The 23,741-nt window shown below is 36.3% G+C and overlaps 1 protein-coding gene across 2 annotated transcripts in view; it reads right to left on the reverse strand.

The window, feature by feature from the left end:
- RUNX2 (RUNX family transcription factor 2) overlaps positions 1–23,741 on the reverse strand; it is a 184,659-nt gene that overhangs the window by 88,743 nt on the left and 72,175 nt on the right. The window lies entirely within an intron of this gene.

The following is a 23,741-nucleotide window of genomic DNA, read 5'->3' on the forward strand; positions in this document are numbered from 1 at the left end:
GCAATCTTTCCTCCAGTGTTGAAGTTTCAGAGTGAGTGCCAACTTTTTTATAGCCATGATGGCACAATCTACAATTCCATGTTCAAAGAACAATTACAAGACTTCACAGAAGGAAAAATAATACAAAGGTATTAATGGGGGAAGAGTCAAAGCTTCCTTCCAACTAAAATGGCAATTTTCAATGAAAACTTTGTCTCCATTGGGATCCTATCCAAATTTGTTCCTCTCTTAATCGTAATGAAGAGAGATAAAACTATGTTAGAAACTATATAGAACCAGCCAAGAGAAAAATGGTTCCAAAATGGAAGAAGGAACTCACACACAGAGAACTAACTGCATGGCCTGGAAAACAAAAGAGAAAACCAAGGATTTTTAGTGTAGCCAGAATATGTACCCCTTGTCTAATCAAATCACAGCATTTTGATTTAGTTTTTAGTGTGAAACTTAAAAAAAAAAGCTAATGCAGTAGTAGTTCTTACTTCATAATATTGCCATTTAGAAAACTCCAGGACCAAGAAGGGTAGTTTATTATTGTTTTGTAGTGTAGTTTGTGCTAATAATACTCTGGCTCTGTATGGTTTACACACTTATGCAGCTATTTGCATTGTATTAACAGATTACCATCGCCAATTGACCCAAAGAGAATAGTATACATCCTCATTGCAAAGCTGCTCATTATAAATTAGGTCTAAGGCTAATCTAGGTTCCCAGAGAAATAACTAATCTATTTTGCAAGTTGAAGCAAAGATCATTCTATCTAAATTGTCCTCCCCGCACTTCTTTCAAAACCAATTTATGTGCAGAAACTTCAGGCACCATTGATTGAAAATGTGGCAGAATAACCTTCAGAGCAGCAGAATCCCTGAACCTGCTACTATGGCAAACAATAAAACCTTCCAACTAGCCATAATGTGAATAATCACACATTTAGTGTGGTATTAAAAATACTAAGATGTATTTGCCATTTGCCTATATAAACTTCAGGACATTTAATGAGACAGTGTTTCAAGGGAACAAAATCTATTAGGTAGGATTCCGAGGACAGAAACACACTCACCATAGCTATATCTACTCAGAAGTAAGTCCTACTGAATTCAGTGGAATTTAGTGCCAGGTAGGGGTTGACAGAATAGCAACTGTACTTCATTTAGATGAAATCACTGGAGCTTATTGCTTTATGTTTAGGATCTGGGTTCCAGACTTAATAAAGAAGTAACTTCTAATAAACTAATGTAAAAATTGCTTAAGTCAATTCAGACTGAGACACAGCAGCCAAACAAATGCCTCTGGGAGATGCACATAATTCATTGCTGGCTGTACAAATTGTGAGTGACTCTCTCTCTAGGGCTAGATTATAATACAAATATCAGACAATAAACCCTATTCAGCTCACTGGAGCGTACATCTCAATAGATATGTACTGGTGTGCAATATCAAATATTTGGCAACATAACATTCATATTAATGTCCATGGACAGAATCAGAGGTTCTGCCTGAAATTATTTATCAAGAAAACTTTCATGGAAATATTAGAAACAAAGATAAAATATTTCAGAGGATTTATCTTAAACCTTATTTGATAACTTTGGGAATTCACACTTCTAGAGCAATCCATATTTTTTGTCAAATTAAATAATCAAATACTTGAGAAAATATAATATTTTATACAACTATTAAAATAATTTTGTCATTTAGTGAAGATTAACATATTTGGAGCAAGTAATGGAAATCAGAAGACCTGTATTTGCTGTTATTCCATGACCATCCACAGAATCCTATACCTATTGACAAAGATGGAATTCCCCCTACCTCTATATACACAAATAAGTGTGTAGAACTGGAGTGTTTAATCTGTTGGTCATTGTGATGGGAAAACTCACTATACTGCAGGCACATAACTTTTTTTTCTTAAAAAAATACAGAACAGACAATCCATACACCTAAACAAACTTTAGTTTTCAAGTTAAATGCTCATTTCTTCCTCTAGCAGCAAGTCTCAGACAGTTGCACACCAAAAAGAGTATAACCCAAATACCACTGAAAATATCAGGTAAGCATCAGCATTTTTAGGTGATCCAAATAAGAGAAAAAGGTGAGGGCTTTAAAGGGACATTAAGTACTCCCCAAAACAAACTGCTAAAGAGTAAACATGGGCAAAAGATGCAGTTTGCTGGGTGCCAGTGTCTTGAACTTTCAAGTACGATAGTAAGGTAGGAGGCTAAATGGAGCAACATCTATTGTCACATTTTAACACACATCTCCCTTTATGTTTCATTATTCTTATCTCCTTTTTATCCCTTCTACCACAAAGTCTATGAGCCTCTCATGGTTTTTTTGTTTTTTTAAAAACAACAACCTCTCCTCCCTTCCCCATTTCCTTCCTGCTTACATGTCAGAGATTGTGGTTAGGTTACGCTCAACCCTTGGTGTTTTCACTGCAAACAGTCCTTTTATATACATTTATAGAGTTGATCTTCATGTTAATAGTGACTATATTACTCACCCCAAACATGTGTTTTGTACCTAATCGTCCTTGCCTTATGACTAATCTTATGTGCTTATATTTATCAAATGCACTGAAACAGATTAATCTGGGTATCATTCACAGTGTTTTGATAGTATCATTTCCAAGAAGTTTCACAGCACACATCAAGTTTCCCATTCCTGCTAGTCTATATACTATAGAGGAAAAAATGGAAATCTGTGTTTCAAATCACCTTTTTTTTCTTCCAGTCCGGTATAAATGGTTCAACAAGCCTCATATTATTACAGTATTCCAACTGCTTCAATCTAAACATGCAAACATAGACTTCAGTAGATTGATTAATAACAAAAATTCATTTCAGATTATCCATACAAAATAAATTTGCAGCAGCTTTGTTAAAAGAAAGAGGGAGAGGGAGGAAGCCCACATAGGTTGACATGTCTGTTTATATCTATATATGAATAATGAATTAAGTTTCCAAATATAAATATACTGGAATTGCAAAATCAAGATATTTTTTTATCTCCCTAGACACAGGAGCAATGGATGCAAAGCTCATCCACCTAAGCTCATCCATCCAGTGAAGCTTACCTACCTACACAATACATAAAACAGTTAAACATCCGTAGAGGTGGCTAACTGGCTTAATAATTCTCCTTTGCTCCATAAATTAGAGTAGCATCTCCAATGATGACGGTAAGTATTCTTCTTCCTCCAGTGAACTCTAAGACTCCAGTTCATCTACTGTTATTCTCAGCAAATATTCCACACAGATTTCTGTATTTCCCACTTTCCTTGCCTGAATAAGCAGGTGTTCCTAGTTCACTTGGCTGTTCTCAGAAAACTAAGCAGGACTGAATCTGATTAATACTTGGATAGAAGACCACCAAGAAACCCTAGAGCTGGAAAGTTTAAAAAAAAATTAAAAGAAGGCAGTGGCAAACTCCTCCCATTGCTGCCAAAAATACCACACAAGGATCCTAGTGAAATTTGACTCAAATTGTTCTAAATAATCTCTTTTGCTCTCAGCAAAATCTGAGCGCCATCTGAAGCAGAAGAGGGAACGAAACTGTTACTAAAATATCTTTTGGTTCTAACGGTCCCACAACATTTCTAAATATATACATCAGTGAGTTTATTACTGGGGAAGTGCTTGGGTATTCCTCTTAATTGGAGCACCATGTACAGTCATTTTCTCTTCAGAGATGCTGAAGCTTTTATGCCAGTCCTCAAAAGAAGATGATTCTGAAAAATTTGCGGCAGCCACTGTGCCACTGCCTCCAGGTTGCCTGCCCAGAATCAGTTTATTCATTTTCAAGCAAGGGAAAGCAAAGGCAGAGATCGTGGGTTTCAGTGCCTTCAAAAGATTGAGGTGTCTTTGGTCAGAATTTATGGAAATCCCCTGAAGCTTGGAGTATGTTTGCCTGAAATTTATAAATGCCCTTCTTCTTCAGAATCACAGCCAGAGTTGCCAGTGCTTTCCTGAACCTGTTCAGCCTGGGGAATTACCACATTATCTGTCACATAAGGGCTCTCCCCTCCAGCATGCCAAGATAACTTACCAGCATTGGATCTATCTTGTTTCAGTCTTCTTAGCGTCATCCACCTGAGTAAACTGTGGCTGAGAACCATGATAAGCTGGATATTATTAACCCACTATGAGTACCAGATCCCAAAATTCCAGATTTTACCCATGTTTACCCATATTTGGGAGAACCATGAGTGAAAATATGCATTCTCACCAAATGAGATGATGCTGATTTTTGAAACTTTCTTTGCATGCACACCATTCCTTGCACATCAGTTTCCAAAGAGTCTGTTAAAACGATTTTGGAGCTCAAGATTTTCATAAATCCTATCATACATAGATATCTTGAAAATTCACACTCTATCCTTGATATGAAGACCAGCCACCTCTAATTATGCAAAGTATAACTATACAGCGCAGCAAGAAACATTTGAAATCAACAGATTATTTAGAGAGTCTACTTTACAATGAAGATCCTGAGCTGAGAAATATTTACTCAATATATAACCCATGATTCTAATTGCACTAGCAGACCAAGAATGTTCTACATATACTTAAAACAGGAATCTATGGATAGGTAGTTAGTTAGGCTCTCTTCATTTGCAATGTTATTCCAGGGTATAAACTCCACATGATCCAATTTGTATACCAAGGTAACATTTTTTTTGCCTTCAAAGTATTTTATTGCTTTAATGTTTTTCCTGGAGACTAAAATTGGTGAAAGCATATTACAGGAGCTGTAAGAAATTAATGGTAGCACTAGTCATTGTACTATGTAAACATATATTGTTATAGATATGCCAATGGAAATTGCTTAATATGTCCAATTCCTCTTGCTATTTCCTGTAGTTAATGCCAATACAAACATGGCCAAAACAGTCCATTGTGGAGAGGTAGCAAGTTATGCAGCGGAACTTTGACATTTCAAAACTACGGTATAACAATTTTTAAAACACCTACCACGTCCCCAGAATAAAGCTCACATAACAGCCCTATGGAGCAAAGTCAACTTAGTAGCCATGTAAAGCGGAATATTAGAAAAATAGTGCAGGAGGAAGGAGAATAGTATAATGGACCCAAGGTCTGGATTCTAGTCTGATAGACTAGAACTCTCAAAAAGAAACATTCCCATTCAAAGTGATGATTCACCACGTTTTGTTGCATTGCTTAACTCAGAACTGCCTGCAGTATATATTGTAGCGATTGCCATCTAGGGTTAAACATATTTTGGGACTGAAGAAAAAAACCCGATTTAAAACTATAATTTCATTTACTAACAGATTTTGCTTTTAATGTCCATAAATGACATATTTCAGAACTAGATCAAGGAATGGCCATGGCTATTGCTAACTTAGAGGAAATTAAGTCGCTGCTTTCGTTTTATTCTCCACAGCGAAGGCTAATCCAGAGTCTCTGACAGGTAGGATTCTGCATATGACATTTATTAATAAGAATTTCAACATTGTACATTTTTTGTTTTTAAATCTTATTAATTCTTATTTATCGCCTGATGAGATGGGTGGCTATATAAATTTGATTAATAAAATAATAAATAAACATGTAAAAAAGGATACTTCAGACAAGTGGAAAAAAGGGATAATCTTCAATGACTGGAAATTAGATAGGAGAATGGAGATCATTTTCCAGCCTCCAATTGACTTGAACTGCTGTTGCCGGGGGCTGAACAATAAATGGAGCAACAACAGCTCTTTAGGAAGCTCTTTCCACTGGAATGACTCACAAGAATTATTCCAGGCCAGAAACCTCTCAGATCAGGCCCTTTCTTAGCTGGTTAATCCTTCTCTAAAGATTATGGAGTCAAAAGTGCCTCTTGAAAACCCCCAAAACATGGGAACTTTTGCCTGGATTGCTGGATTAAGAGAAACACACTTATTCCCTGGCTCTATATTTTTGAAATCAAATGTTTGTATTTGTCTCTTATGCATCGGACATGTAAATATGAATATGGCCCTCAACCCATCACTTGGTACTCTATTTCAGAGGTCCCCAACCTTTTGGGCACCAGGGACTGGTTCCATGGGGAGAGGCTTTTCTGCGGACCAGAGGGCGTGTGGACCGGATGGGGCGTTGCTTTTTTGTGTGGACCGGTTGCTGGTATGCTGCGGACCGGTACTGGTCCACGCACTGGGGGTTGGGGACCCCTGCTCTATGCACTCTTCTTGGGCAAAAAAAAGAGGCTCACCCTCTTGCCAAAATTGAATGTATTGAAATAGTAGAAAAGTTTCAGTTCAGCTTCCTCTGAGCCCTTCCCCCCATCTCCTAAGCAATTTTCTTGAATAATAACTTCACCAGAATTTCATTATGATTTAAAAGACACATGGATGGAACATAATGAGCCTGCTATGAACATTTAATATGAAGATACAGAGTGGATAAATAGTGCCAGACCCAAAAGTAAGGAAAAATAGGTTACTTCATGTTGTTTTTTTCAGAAGAATACCCACTCTGCCAATTTCTGCACTGGCTTCCAATGTTATAAATTGCTCTGTGTTATTTGCCAGCGAAATCAGATACTACCTAATTCTTAGGAACAGAGGAACAAGCTATGCCATTAGAATCTCATTCAAATACTACATTGCTCTCCCTCCACCCACTTCCTTTTTTGGAAAAGAAAGACATTTCCTTGCCTTTAAGAACTTGATTAAAAACTTTCAAGAAAAAAAAAGGGAAGACCCTCTTTGAAACTCAATCTGGACTAGGACAGAAGCCAACGAACAGGGGCCTGTGTCTTTCGGACAAGGCCACCCACCAAGTCACTGTGGTCATATGACTCCTCTGTCACATCCTGAAGCCATTTCCAGCCTGTGTGCAAGTTTGTACTCCCATTTAGAAGACGCCGGGATATACTGGGAACACACATATGGAAACACTTTCAGTGAATCCGTTTCCATGAAATCCATAATGAGCCAAGTGGCTTCAGATGTGGTAGTGTGCCTCAGATTAGCCAAAGGGGAGTGGGGGAAGGTGAAAACCCAGTCTCAATCTTTTTTTTTCAATTTCATTAATTCCCTTCTGTCTCTGCTTCTCTCTCTCTCCCCTCCCCTCCCTCTCTCACACACACACCTAGATACAAATGACTTGTGGCTATCAAAATACTGGAGCCAGAAATTAATACATCTGTCTGCCTTTCTGTCCTAAAAATAGCAGCACTAATATCAATATATTCTCACTGTAAATCAGGAAGAGCCATTAATGTCAGCAAAGTTGCCTGAAATGTTTTAATTAGCTTTTCCTCCCTGAACAATGCCAAAGAAGGCCTACGTGCAAAATACACGTGTGTAGGTTGGGAGGTAGGATGGACCTCTCTATTCAACATGTGTGGTCAGTAAAAATCATTTTCCAATTTTCACATAAAATGATTGATAGATGGCCATATGAAGCTTATAAAAACAATATTCATATGGGATTCTTTTAGGTCCCTTCTATTCTTTCATTGTATTTATGGCAATTATAAACCAGAGATTGGGAAAATACTAAAGATGTTGTACTGCGCTGTGATGGCTAAGACTGAAGGTTCCACCCCAAAATCTCCTCCCATATATTTGCCTCTGTATTTTTAAGCCAAACCGATCTCAAATGATAGGTTTTGTAAGAAAAGGATGAGACTTATCTTTTTGCTTGCTAAGGGAAAAAAGCTCAGAGGAGATGATTATTATAAGAAGGCTGGGGAGAGGGTAAGATAAACATGTCCTGCCCTCCGTCTGATTGCAAACCCTAGCTGAGTTGGGTTAAAAAAAATCAGTTTGGGAGACATTGTTAAATGAAGAACAGTTGCAGGAACTTGGTATGTCTAGTTTAATGAAAAGAAGGACTAGGAGTGACATGATAGCAGGGTTCCAGTGCCACAAAGAAGAGGGGAGTCAGGCTATTCTCCAAAGCACCTGAAGGCAGGACAAGAAACAATGGGTGGAAACTAATCAAGGAGAGAACCAACCTAGAACCTAGGAGAAATTTCCTGACAGAATAGTTAATCAGTGAAATGGCTTGCCTTTAGAAGTTGTGGGTGCCCCATCACTAGAGGTTTTTAAGAAGAGAATGGACAACCGTTTGCCTGAAATGGTATAGGGTCTCCTACTTGAGTGGGGAGCTAGACCAGAAGACCTCAAGGTACCTTCCAACTCTGTTATTCGGTTCTGTTATTCTGTTAAGGTAGCAACTTGGAGAACATTTAATGCTAAACTATACGATGGTTTGTTTTGCAATTAGAGTGATGTATAGATTCTGACTGAACTTTAACATCATGTAGAAACTTAATGAATTATTGAGTAAACCATGATAAAAATCACATCTAAGCAATATGCATGAACTAGGCCAATGTGCAAGAATGATAATGTGGAATTCGCTACTTCTCCTAATACAATACTCTCCTAAACTATTGTTTCTTTACTGACATCCACAAAGGAGCTTCGATAGCAATATTGGATCTGATTTTATCAGAGTATTTCATCACTAGCACCACTTTTTAATACAATTTCCCAAAGTAAGCAGACACATCTAGATGAATTAAAATAAGTGCTTCTTGGAAAGAAGACCAGTATGAAGAACCAGATGCCAACAGGCAACTGTTACTCTAAATGGAGAATTTACCTTGAGAATGCTTCTGTGAGACCATTTTTGTATCTATAGTAAATAAAGATGAAGTATACAGTTATTTTCATTTGAATTTTGATTTATAGCCAACTATTCTTAAGATAACAATTTCTTAGTTCAATAGTAGATATAATACAATTGTTGTTGTTTGTGGGCCTAAGATGAATTGGGAATAAAAATAGGCCATTCCTGTTTTATACCTAATACTATCTAGCATCTTAAGCTTAACTTTAATGCTACTTTCTACACATGCACTAACACAGAGTGTGTTCAGTCTGCAAATGTCATCTGACATTTTTATAGCCTCTACTACCCTTCAGCAGTAATTTTTTTTCTCCTGAAAACATTTTATATTTTGGATACTATACTGTATAAGGAGTCCTAGAAAAGAAGGGTAAATAGCTTTTTCCAGCCTGGAAAGTAAAAGCCAAACCATTATTAGCAATCATATAATATAACAATGAAAGTGCTGAAACAATGCAGTTACTCCTACAGGCAATCAGACATTATGTTGCACTGTTAAAATTTAGACTTGGTGTTATTAAAAATGCAAGTGGTTTGAAGTTAAGGGCGAGGCAGACGTAATCCTGTTATCTCCCATTCCAGGATGGCAACCTATTCCTCTTTAAATAAGAAGGTGATGCACAGAAAACAAGCCTCATTATTCAAAAGATAATGTTCATGTTGTTAGCAGCCATTGATACTCCTTCACCCACCCATCAGCCAGGCACATAGTATACTAAGACTCAGAGTAGTAAAGAACGCAGTCCAGCAAGGGCTTCTGCAGATTATAGTCAATCCCAGTTCAGTCTAGGTTTATATCACAATTCCCAAAGTAATAGCAAAATAAAAAGCACAGATGAAATAAAGAAATAAAATTGTTGGCAGCACAAAGGAGCATTTCAACTCATAAAAGCAACAAAAAATAATAGCAGCAAAAGAAAATTAATAGAAATGAACTATTTTCAAGTGTGCTGCTGGTGTACTTCCTCAATGAATGAATGTAAAATGTAGATCTTATGAAAATGTCTTCTCTATTGGATGTCTTTACTGAAAAAGGTTTAATTTCAAGGTGAATCTTCTTTCCCTTTACTTAGTGAGTTTGATCACATGTTAAGAAAAAGGACTTTTTTTTAATCTTCAGAAAAAAGAAGTGGGCGGAATGAGTAGAAACAATATTTCCCTGTTTCTACAGAATGAAGAGTAATTGATTTCACTAGAAAATGGGGCAGAATATACAGCATCAAACATCAAAGTTGGAAACAGACCCACTTCTAGCTATAATGCAGCAGTACAGTACATCTTATTCTAGATATTATAGGGCATCTGCTCTGAATCTTTACAATGCAAATTATTTATTTATTATTTATTTATTAATTTAATTTGTATACCGCCCTTCTCCCGAAGGACTCAGGGCGGGGAACAGGGCAATACATAATAAAAACAAGATACAAAAATTAAAAATTATTAAAAAGTAATTAAACAGCAATGCCCGTAATAAATTAGTACAGATTAAAAGTTAAGACCAATTTATAAAACCCAACCCTATCCCATCAGGCCAGGCCAGCTTGTTCAAAAAGGTGGGTTTTAAGATTTAAGTTTTAAGATTACCATAGATTAAATCAGACATGTCAAACACAAGGCCCGGGGGCCAGATCCAGCCCGCAAAGTGGTTTCATGCGGCCCGCGAAGCCATCCTGGAAACAGTGAGGGAACAGCCCCCACTGCCTTGGCCCTGGCCCAGAGACCCTCCTTCTGCCAGAGACCCTCAGATCTGTCCCACTCCTGCCCAGGCCCCCATAGGCACCCTTGATGCAAACGATGTAGAGCTGGCCACGCCCACCCAGTTGGCCATACCCACTCTAGCCACGCCCACCCAGTAGGCCACACCGACCCAGGCCATACCCACCCGGCCCCCTGAGGGCAACCGCAATGCTGATGCGGCCCTCAATAAAACACAGTTTGACACCCCTGGATTAAATCAAGATTTTGAACTATTGCTAAGTTCCCAGGAATTATGAACCTGAATTCATACAAATATATGAATTCAGGTTCATAATACAGATAGTCCTCAACTTATGACCACAACTGAGCCCAACATATCTGTTGCTAAGCAAAACATTTGTTAAGTGAACTTTGCCCCATTTCTTGCCACAGTTGTTAAGTGAATCACTGCAGTTGTTAACTTAGTAATATGATTGTTAAGTGAATCTGGCTTCTCCATTGACTTTGCTTGTCAGAAGGTCGCAAAATAGCAATAGCACTTAGACTTATATACCACTCCACAGTGCTTTACAGCCCTCTGAATGATTTACAGAGTCAGCATATTGCCACCCCCAGCAATCTGGTCCTCAATTTTACCAGCCTCAGAAGGATGGAAGGCTGAGCCAGCCTTGAGCCAGTGAAAATCAAACTCCTGGAGTGAGCATGAGTTAGCCTGTAGTACTGCATTCTAACCACTGCACCATCACAGCTCTTATGGTGATCACATGACCTTGGAACAGTGCAATCATTATAAATATGGACCAGTTGTCAAACATCTGGTTTTTGATCATGTAAACATGGGGATGCTGCAGCGGTCGTAAGTGTGAAAAATGGTTATAAGTCACTTTTTCAGTGCTGTTCTAACTTTGAATAGTCACTAAATAAACTGTTGTAAGTTGAGGACTACCTGTAAATTTTCATTATGTTGACCGGAGACTGCAAAATCTATTACAATCATACTACTTATAGTGTTCATTGAACACATGTACAAAATGCTGAAATATGACACAACACGCATGTGCTTTAAAGTGGCTCAATGACTGAAATAAGGTGCTTTGACCAACAGTTCCATCAGTCATGCTATCTCATTAGTTCTCTGCAGATAGAAGAACAGCAGGTGTCACATAAAGCAGCAAGAAAGAAATCTTTATGAGGAAAGGTAGAAGTCTAGAATGCTTGACGACCTTTCTCCTCCATTGGTAAATGCTTGCAGAAATCATTCTGCTAAGATTGAAGAGGAAGGTGAGTCATTCCGACAGTTCTAATCGAGTCCAAGTTCTTTGAAAGTATAGGCCAGGTTTTGAGCTGCATCAAGATAATGATGCTCATAAAAAACTGCAATGAGGCCCAAAGGTTGAGAAGTAAGCAATGATGTAATCATGTGAATGCTGCAGTTACCTATTTACAGTATGTTGGGATATCTGATAGTATGTAAGTCACACATTACAATATGTATAATGATATCATTATGCATATATCATAACCTGCCCCACTCATATCCCAACAGATACCTATATAATAGAATATGTAGCACCACATGTAGCACCACATGTAGCACTTGCCTATCAAAAGGAGTGGATCATTTGAATGACAAAAGAAACTTTAAAGAATTGTGTCTCATAAGAGAGAGCTGATTATATTAGAAGTATTAGACAAAGCAACCAATAAAAGGTTATATTTTTGAAAAATCATTTTAAAATTATATTTTGTTATATTTTTGAAAAATCATTTTAAAATTATATTTTGTTTCTTATATTATTATAGTAATAGAGGAACTCCTAACTAGTTACGATTTGAGCAGATCAAGAAAACAGTGTATTTAGCAAGATTGTAATGAGAGTAGAATTTAAAATGAATATGGATATAGAAAGGTATATGGGGGGAAAAGAACCACAATACGACATCAAAACAACTTTATGCCATAGTGTCCCTATTCCGCCCCCCTCCCACCAAAATCAGAAATGGTGCAGTTATGAGTAATTTGAAGACCAGTAAAATGCACATGAGTCCAGAAAAGAAATAGTAACTAAACAGGAGCCTTAATAACACAAATAAAAAAATCTATTGATTCAAAATTTGTAACAGAACACAGCAAATAAACATGAAACTAAAAACCAAAGGTAGAATTCAGTGTCATGAAACCTGAAGTCTCGTCACAATATGTTAGTTTTCTTCTCCTTCATGGAGGATAGAAGAGAACTGTCTCTCTTATTTCCTCAGCGAAAAACAGTTCTGCTGATTGGAAATGTTTCAAAAAATTCTGCTTCAAAATAGTAATCAATAAAGGAAGCAACGTATTGTCAACTATATGCAGAAGTGCTGTGCTACAAATCTTTGCAGGAAATGTCATTTATTTCTTTGTTCAAGTTCACTTAAAATTATGGGGAATTTTTCAAAATGGTATGGCAGCCAGGAACATTAATAAAAATGTAAGATAACACTAGGCAAAAAAATAAAAAAGAATAACACCAGAATAAATATAGTAATTGAAACCAAGAAGCGAATCTGCTGTCCAACTGGGAAAATATACAGAGGAAGAAAAAGGGGCTTAGTGATAATCATTAACAGCAACACAAAAAGAATGGGAATGGAAAGAGAAAAATCTTACGTTTTATAAATAATAAAGGGAATGACTGATCATGCTGAATGGCAGAGTAATATGAAGAAGACAAAAATAAACTATTTCTAACATTAATCACTCCAAAGGAATATATAATGTATGAATAAAGAAGATAAAAATATATACATAACTTTAAATGAGGTTGAATAACAATTTAAGCATATATATATATATATATATATATATATATATATATATATATATATATATATATATATATATATATATATATATGTAGGAAAGTAAGAAAGGCGAGAAGGTCTGAATTTATTAATACAATACCATTTGAACACAGAATTATTTCACTTAAAAATGTGAGAATTATATTCCAAAAATGTAGATCTAAATTCATGAAAATTTTAATTTTATTTCACAAATGTAGTTCTAATTTACAATAAAATTATCAGTCTTTGCAAAGGAGACAATGAAATTCTCAAGAAAACAGTGGCAATCCACTTCTGAAAATCTTGCTGGGCAGGGACTAATGCAGACAGTTGCCAGTGGTCGAAATTGACATGACTGCATGTGCATGCACACATACACACACTTAATATGGTATGTTGTCATAATTGATTTTAGTTTGCTATCGTATTTATTCTACAAGAGTAATGTAGTTCTTTCATTCTATGCCTGTTCAGTGCCCAGTTACAGGATATATGAAGCTACTGTTCCTATTACTATTATGATCCCATTCTAGGAACTGGAATAAGAGATATAGACTAAAGTTTTCTTTAAGTCCAACTCAAATCTTGGTGACTCCAGAGATGTATCTACATATGTAGTTTTCTTCCCAACAAGATAGCAAGAATTTCTCACTGCCTTCTTCTGTGGTTCAATTCCACCACCCCTACTTTTCCCAGCCTATTCCATAGTCCTCATAATTCCTTAGAGTATTTTCATCCAAATATTAATCAGGCCCAACTCTTCGTGGCTTTCATACCCAGAAAAAGCTTGGTCATCTGCTGCTATGTTTTTTTTATTTCAAAGTATTTCAAATGGATTATGTCCCCTTTCCCTGTTTTCTTTCTTTCTCATCTTTTTTCTTTCCTTAATCAGTGGTCTTGTACAGAACAACAAGAGTAAGTGTTGTATCCAACTTTGTCCATCCATTGATGGAATGGTATCCACAAATTGGTCAATTCCCTCTTCAAGTGTACCCCATTGTATCTTACAAAATGGTTATGGAAGGATGGGAGAACCAACTGAATAGACCTAGGGCACAGAAAGCATACAAGAAGAGAGAACAGAGGGATTTCCATTACACATTCACATGAGAATAAATATACGCCAAAATATCAAATATGGCTACATTTCTACATATGAATATTTTGTGCCCCTGCACACTTGTTCAAGACTGTATGTCTGACTACATGTCAGCTGTCAGATCTTTTTAATATCCACATTACAATATTTTTACTATCAAATACTACTACATCTGAATATCAGCTCATATATTCATCACAATATTCATTCCAAACCTCACATAATTTTTCAATATTATCAAATACTAGCTGCTAAAGATACTTAGTGAATGCTACTACAAGATAATAGTTTGGACACTATTATTGCTTCTGCAAAATCTTAGAGTACCAAAAATGAATGCTGAATGTTGAGTCATTGCCATATAGTTAGCAAATACTTGTATGCCCAGAAAATATTTTGAGAATGTCATCACAGTCATTAGAAAGGAATTTTTGAAATATGGATGCCTTGATTTCTAAGGTATGTGTAAAACCATACAAATGCCTTGTGTACACCAAGGAATCCATCATATGGCAGGTCAAAGGGTGGCCTAACAAGTAGAGCAGATAGAAGGCACGAACAAATAAAGTTCTTGTTAAATTACAGTAGGCTGTTTGGGCTGGTTTGGTTAATCTATTAAAATAATGGCTTAGTATAACAGGCATGTGCTTGCAGGCTCCCTGCTCATTTTTCCAGCCAGAGTTCAGAAAACCTCCCTTCGATTTATGCATTTTTCCTTCAGTGCCTTTTGTGGAGACACCCAAACCCAGACAAAGAGAATTAGCTTTAACTATGACCAAATACTAATAAGCCAACTTCAAACCATAATTTGAATGGTTAATTGAGTACCGTATGTCTGAAGGAAGTCTAGGCCTGCCTAGGTTTAGCATTAGGTTCAAATGCAGTGATATTACCTTTGATCCTGACCTGAATTATATGCCATAATTGAAGAAAGTCATCTGAGAAAAGGAAGCTGAATTTTTCTTCTGACTTGGTCCTGCTTCTCAATCTGGCCACTCTTACCAATTATCCTCAGTGAAAAATAGAATTCCAGTAAGAGTCCTTAGAACCTCAATTCTGGGGGCCTCCCACGTTGAACCTCTTATTGATTTTTGTCTCAGAGACTGGGGTGGTAAGATTTGTTCCTTTTATATGTTTGGAATCAGACTTTTTGTTCTTCCCCTTAAGAATTAGCATGTTGTTTACCCAAAAGACAAAAAGGCCAGTTAGGAATAAATCATTACCAAAGCAGTTCAGGCTGTGAGGCCTTATTCCAGTTTAAGTTAATATAATTTTAATGAGCACTTCAGAAAAAGGATATGGTGCTTATGGAAAATGTCTCTAATTAATATCAGACTTCAAATTAGGAATAACAAAAAAAGGCAGTATCATTTGGTTTCAAGCTGGAACTCAAGTGTATTTTGGCATCATTACTAACTGTTAGCAGCAAGTTCTGAAAACAGATGCAAATCCTGATATGTGTCCTAAATATAAAACATATTGCACAAAAGAGCTCAGATAAAACATATCTGTACACTCACACATTGATTACAGTGTGCTATTTCCTGTGCCAGCAACAAGTATATTCCATTTCAGAAAGTTTCACCATTTTCCCCACTTTGATTAACCCTCATTAAAAATAGACTGCCCAAGAGTATATAGATTTTTTTTGTCATTATGTTTTCCTGCTTTCTTACCTTCCATTAACGCATCAGGATTATTATACATGTAAAAACTTACATATGTAACACACATCTGAGAGAGCAATTCTACTTTGAACAATCCCACCCCAATCTCTGCACCATTCCTCTTTACTGTGAATTTTTAAAAAATAAAGACATAATTTAGGCAACAAACTCAAGTGAATTCAGAGTTAACTGTTAAGTTCAGCTTTTGTAAAAGAGAAATGCCGGAGAAATGCCAAACTGATTTCAAGACTATTGACAAATATGTAGTCTGACAGAAAGCAAGAGAATTATAGAGTGAGCAAATCGTGCTCCTGAGTCTGCTTGTTTGTGATGATGGCTGCTAGGACTATGCACATCCTTTGAAAGAAATGCTTCAAAACCCTTAAATAAGAGCTTTGGGGAAATAAGGCAAAGTGCTGATGCGGCTACGTGAAGCCATATGAGTCAGTAAAAAGATATGCCTGCTTTAATAATTCAACAAAAGGTGCATTGTAAGTGCTTCCCTTTCAGAGGATTTGAATAATTCTAGTTTTGCATCCAAAATGGGCCAAATTTTGATTGCACAAAAAGAGACAATTATACCATTTTTTTAATATCTACCTCTTTATATTTAGGAAAAGAAAGTTAATACTTGATGTTTCCCTACCACAGCCACCAGCAAACTAGAGAAATTAATTTCATGTCATCACAGTATCAGCTAAATTTTGGGAGTGGAGAAAATGATTTACAAAGGATCTTTCAGTGCTATTCTCCATAATGACTAGTTTGGCCCAGAGAAGATATTTGGCAAGAAAGATAGGGAAATACATGCAAAATTATTCTATTGGCTTCAGTTTATCTTATAATCTGTAAAGTGGCCTTATTCTGGAATTATTCACCACAGGGTGAGTAATGTAGCTCAAGCACCAAACTAGGCATTAAGACAGCAAGACATTAGTACATTTATTGGACCTCTTGATTTTAAAAAATACAAACCTACCTTGTTTTTCTCTAATAGATCTATGCCATCTTTTTAAATTTTTCAAATTGTCTTGATCTGATATCTTTGCTAGCAAAAAAAAATACTGCACCAATTTGCCAATATATCAAATTACGGTATACTAATGTAGACTTTACAGATAAAGGTCTCAAAGGCTAAAGTCTAAAAAAGGGTACTTTCTGTTTGAAAAGTGCAGTATGAGATCACAACATGAACATTCACCAGAAAAAAATTGAAATATTAATTAAAATCACTATTATAAGTCTGTCAAATTGGTAAGCCTAGTTTAATGAATGCTAAAAAGCTCCTTTTGATTATCATCCCCTACTGAAAAAAATTACTTTCAAAACATTTTAGCTGGTCTTCTTACAGGGCCATTATCATGAGGTTTTTTGGCTGCTCATGTACCATAGACAAAATTAAATTCAGTTAAATTTAACAGTCATTGTACAACTAGCATATACTTATTGTTAGTAATGACTAACTTTGGGTGACATTTTGGCTCCGGTAAAATCAACTGCAGAACTTCCATTGATTTTGATGGGGACATTATTTCTGTTTTAACGTTACTGGAATGGATTCCATTATCTTCCATAAACTTCCTCCTTGACACATATATAAGGGCTGTAATTGTCCACATGCATCTATAAATTCATAATTTGTTCTTTCTCCCCCACCCCCCACACATGAGAAGGGGGGGAGAGAATGCAGTAAAAATAAAAATTATATGAAGTACACACTATGGCTGCCAGATGACATTTTTAAGCCTCCAGCTTCATTTAGGAACATCACAAATCAACCTAATGAAATGGATCCATCTAATCCTAGAATATTACTTCACAGCACTTTTTAGTTTAAATAACTCATCTTTTGGCAAATCTCCATCTTCACAAGGTGAAATTTTCTCTTTATATATTTGTGCATATGTGTGTATGTGCATTTTACTTTTTGCTTATTAATAAGATTTATAAACCCCTTCACTCCAGAGGCTATACAAGAGGTGTAGAAGATTAGACAGAATACAATGAAGACTTTAATTAAATAAGCAAACAATAAAATGTGAACAATAACAGTAATGCTTAATCACAAAAAAGCCAGTTTTAACTCCAGTGTAGATACTCTTGTCTTGTCCAATAGGGTAAAGAAGCAGTCACTGGATATACCTACCTCAGTTCTCTTCCTTTCATATACCTTCTGATAGGAGAAAATCTTCAGCAGGTGCTCCCTATTCCTTCTGGCTGGGTGGGGAGAATTTAGTTGGGATAGCTAGTCTCTAAGATATTCAATCCCCCCAAATATACAGGTATTAATTAGCTCCTTAAACTACACCTGGAAACAGATTGATAACCAATTCAGTTCTCATAGTAGCTGTATTATATGGGGATTGTACATGGGCAGCTGCGTTTCCAGGTGATTTTTCAAAGGTAACTCATGTGTAGTGAATTGTAGTGATCCAGGTGCAAGATCACAGAGGATGAGTAACTGTCTTAGAGTGTCCTGCTCTTGGTAAGGCTGTAACCGTTGCAACAGGCAAAGCTGGGCAAATGCCCTTCTGCTTGATCAGCAGGAGCCACAAATCTAGGAGTGTTCTCAGATTGTGAACTTGCTCTTTCAGGGAGATGCAACCCCATCAAGAACTAAGGTTGCTGTCACTCCAGAATCAGCTGATTTCTGAACCAACATCTATTCTGTCTTGCTTGGGCTGAATCAGAACCTATTTCTCTCCTTCCAGATTCTGACAGCCTCTAGTCAATATTTCCATCATATCTCCCATTTGGCCTAGCATAGAGATGTATGGCTAGAAGATGATATTACTGGTACATCAATGATGTCCACTCTGTTGACATATGATTATTTCTAGCAGTTAATGTACACGTTAAACAGTATAAGGGGAGAAACAAGCCTTGGAACACCTCACATTGGCATGCTCAAGAGCTCAACCTGCCAACACTTGACTATATTCACTTAGGAAGGAGCAGAACCAGTATAAAAAATGTACTTCTCACTTCTAACCGCAATAGGTGGTCTAGGATCAAAAGCTCCAGAAAAGCCTAGCAAGACAAGGATGGTTGCATGCTCACCATTCATAGCTTACCACACATCTATAAAAGCTGCCAATGTGACATTCATCCAGTACCACAGCCTGAATTGTATTAAGGATCAAAAAAATAATCCAGTTCTTCCAGAACCCTCCACTTTCTTTACCATCTTCCCCCAACATTGAGGCTGGATAGAAGATAATAGCTGTCCAATATGTACATGCCTTCAACTGAAGAAAAATATTAGACTAAATACAACATTACCTCAGTGTTATACACATGGCTTTTTTTGTCATAGCATGCCCAGAACAGAGTTCCGGCACCTTTTTTGGATGGACCCTTGTAGGGTAGGCAAGCCAGGTTGTATGACGTGTGTGAGTTCGGGCACTTTTTTTTTTTACAAAAAAGCACTGGTTATACAACATTACCTCAGTGTTATTAAAATTAAGGAGTCACCACTCATACTAACAGATAATTTCAGCCTCTATGTATGCAGACTATGGGATTTTATACATTAATTGCTTCTGAACCAGAGCTGACCAAAATCTAAAATTCAGACTGTAACCATTGCAGCTAGTACACCATTCAAAGTTGAACAAGCAAAATACAACATTGTAGTTTTAGAATTATTCCTTTATAATAATTTAATATAAGTATAAACACCTTTGAATATTAATTACAAAAAGGAGAGAAAGAGAGATCATGCACAGATTTCTATATACCGAGGGTTAAAAAAAGGGCAAGCTATAGTGTTGAATTAGCTGAACCTTTTGCAATCTAAAAGCAAACACTTAAGAATCATGTATTGTTCAACATTAAAATAATACATTACTTGGAATAAAAGCGATAGCAAATCAACACGTCTTTGATCTAGGTTACATGAGCTAATGGAGTATGGAATAAAGACATGGATTGCCATTCCCACAAAATAATATAACACTAACCTGAACATTATTTTCCTAAAAGGAAAAAGAAAGCCTAATCTCCAAATTGCAAAGCACTTTACAGCTTTTTATTATGTCAATATCCAGATATGGCACATAATGTAGAGTTTTACTAGAAATGCATTCACCAAACACGTTTGCTAAATCACTTGTTAAATTCATCTTGCTGTCCATGTACCCATATCCTACTTATGTCTAGCAGAAACATTAGGATTATCAAGTCAATGGTAAGCAAAATATATAACATCAAAACCCTCATTTTCTTTCCTAATAAATAAATGAAGAAAATAAATAAAGTTAAACAATGATTCTGCAAACATCTACAGACAAGCAAAGTTATAACCAGAAGCCAACATGGGTTTGTCAAAAAGAGATCATGCCAAACAAATCTTGTCACATTTTTTGGCAAAGTGACTAAATTAGTGGACCAGAGAAATGCTACAAACACAATATACTTGGACTTTAGTAAGGCATTTGATAAATTAGACCACAACGTACTTGGTAAGATAGAAACCTACTACTTGATAAGATAGAAAAAATGTGGGTTAGACAGCATAATCACCACATAGATTTGTAACTGGCTGACTAAGCACACTCAGCAAATGGTCCTCGATAGAACTACATGTACATGGAGAGAAGTATGCAGTGGAGTACCTCATGGTTCTGTCTTAGGCCCAGTACTCTTCAATATCTTCATAAATGATTTAGATGAGGGGATAGAAGGTGAACTCATCAAACTGCAGTCGTCACCAAGCTGGCGGGATTAGTCAACACACCACAAGATAGGCTCAAGATCCAGAAGGATCTTGATAGACTTGAACACTTAGCCCTATCCAACAAAATGAAATTCAATGAGAAAAGGTTTTACACTAAGAAAAACTAAATGCACAGATATAGAATAGGTGGTACCTGGCTCAACAGTAATAACTATGAGGGATCTAGGAGTCCTAATGGGCAACTATTTAAATATGAGTAAACAGTATGCTGCAAATGCCAAAAAAGCTAACACAGTCCTATGCTGCATTAATAAAGAGATAGACTCAAAATCACGTGAAGTGTTAATATTATTTTATAATGTCTTTGTCAGACTACATATTGCATCCAGATTTGGTTGCCACAATATAAAAAATATGTTGAGACTCTAGAAAGAGTGCAGAGATGATTAGAGGACTGGCGACTAAAACACAGGAAAACGGTTGCAGGAACTGGGTATGTCTAGTTTAATGAAAAGAAGAACTACAGGTGACATGATAGCAGTCTTCCAATATCTAAGTGGCTACCACAAAGAACAGGGGGTCAATTTATTCTCCAAAGCATCTGAAGGCAGAACAAGAAGCATTGGATGGAAACTAATCAAAGAGAGAAGCAATCTAGAACTAAGGAGAAATTTCCTGACAGCAAGAATAATCAACCAGTGGAATGGCTTGGCTTCAGAGGTTGTGGGTGCTTTATCACTGGAGGTTTTTAAGAAGAGATTGGACAGCCATTTGTCTGAAATGATATAGGGTTCTCTGCTTGAGAGGGAGTTGGACTAGAAGACCTCCAAGTTCCTTCCAGCTCTATTATTATGTATTCATAAAATATACCCTCAAAACAAATTGTTTCCCTTCCCACCATTATAGTTTTGAAATTTTTATGTTTTTCAAGAATGGCAGAGGTGGCACAAAGAACAGAAATCAAGCAACCAACACAAATAACTACAACTGGAGCAAAGATGGCCAGGTAGTGGAGTTCACTTCAGAATCTAGGACTGATTGTAAGGGAATGAATTTAGTGTGACATGCTGAGTATTCATGAGAAATAATTGCCAGTGCTCAATTGCCAGAGAGTACTTTCATATATTAGCAATTCCCGGATAGGAGAACCCAAGTATTTATGACATCTATTGCCCTTTCAAATTTTCTGTTTGCTGTCTGAAACACTAATATAACCCTAATATATCTGGACAGCTATAGAAGCCAAGAACATCAGCATGATAAATGTGTGATGGTAAATGGTGGGAGGACATCTTAAAATTCCTTAACCATAAATGTGGCTAGATTCCTTATTTCATTTGACACTAATAAAGAAAAGCCAGATGTTGACATTAATATGTTTAACACTATTTAACCAATAATCACTGTAAACACTGTTTAGAATGGAAACATGGTTGTGCAATATGTCAGAATTAAAGATTCCTGTTGCTTTTCTAAGCATTATGTGTATTGGGTACTGGAAGCATAAAGCCTTTATATTTTGTTCTAATACCAACACTGATTTAAATATAGTAATAAGGAGGTTGATATAGAACACTCTATGACTACATTTTATAAAAAGATCCTTTAACTCTCTAAATAAGAAAATATCATCTGAATGGCTTCCTATTTTGTTTCTTTAAAGTCTCTTCCAGATCTTCCTAATATCCTCAACACTAATCTGCTATTTGAATCTTGTCTTCATGCTTTCTTTCTTTGCTGGTCCTTAGATCAGGATCATCTTTCTTGATACAACATTTGGCTTTCTGCGTTTTTCCAATTCCAATAATGAAATTCTTTAATTTTCTTCCTTTCCAATTTGCCATTTTTCAGTCATGGCAAGGTATTCCATTTAAATACTTCCCTTATCCCCATTGCTTCTTTGGAATTCTATCAGTAACAATTGAAAATCATTGTTATTGTAAGTTCATAACCAGATAGGACATTGTACGTTTGGTCATTATAAAGTACAAATCTGCAATATGTGTATTATTATTTCAAATTTCAAGATCATTTATTATAGTCTCAGTTTAAAAACATCAATAATGATCCATTTTTGGCTGTGCTTTTAGATGAAGTATAGCTTGCTCAGTCACCCCAAAACCATAATTTTCTCACTAAAAGGCTTGTTCTCTTTCTTTGAAGAAAGGGAGGAAAACATCATGATAAGCTTAGTGAAAGAATCTACCTTTTCTTAAAAACTTCCTTAAAACCAAATGAAGTGCTGTTTTTTTTCTTTCTTTAATGGATGAGATGAAATATCCAAGTCTTTTGCCAGTAGCAAAACTGAAAAACAAAACCCACTGACCTGACACTACAGAGACTTGAAGTAAGTGAAGATGGTCTAAAATTGTATGGGTTCTATTTCAAATAAAAGAAGAAGAAAAAACCAAGTTGGCTGGCATTTCCAGAAGTCATACATTCGAATCTACCCAATATGAATATGAGGGTAAACATCTGAAGACAGACTGAATAGCTGAGAATAAAGATGTTAATTCTTATAGCTCTTTCTTTTGAAATATAACAAATTCCCATCCCTAAGATAAAAGAAAAGAAAGAAAGCAGACAAATCAAATCCTGTATGTCTCCTGGCTGTAGTTCAGCCTGTCAATGATACTATAGATATATTCTATAGACATTCACCTGGCTGAGAGTCAAACAGGTGCACGGAATGATAAAAACTGTATCTTGCCAACTTGACAGAAAGATGAGGAAAGTAGATCATATGGAATTTTTATGGGTTATTCATAAATCATACTTCAGGCAAGCAGGTCACGAATAACAAAATACAGGGGATGTCAATGGAAGGCTGGGTTGCAATATAACAAAAAGATTATTTTCCAAGAGAACATAAAAATTTTTAACAAGTGATCATCTGTTTAGTCTTATAGTATTACTGGTGCTCAGCATTATTTCTGTTGAAGATTTTCATTCCTTTTTCATTACTACTATACTCAACCTATTCCAAGATGGCATTTTATTCTGTAGTTTCCTAGCTTCTGAGAGGGATCTTGACTACACGATAAAGCAATTTTCTCTATTAACAGCAGATAAATAAGTGACCAAAGTATTACAGCTATGCAGATTTTCAACAGTAATCGGTGGGC

The sequence above is a fragment of the Vipera ursinii genome (genome assembly GCF_947247035.1).
Source record: "Vipera ursinii genome assembly, chromosome: 1".
In the NCBI taxonomy this organism is placed as follows: Eukaryota; Metazoa; Chordata; class Lepidosauria; order Squamata; family Viperidae; genus Vipera; species Vipera ursinii.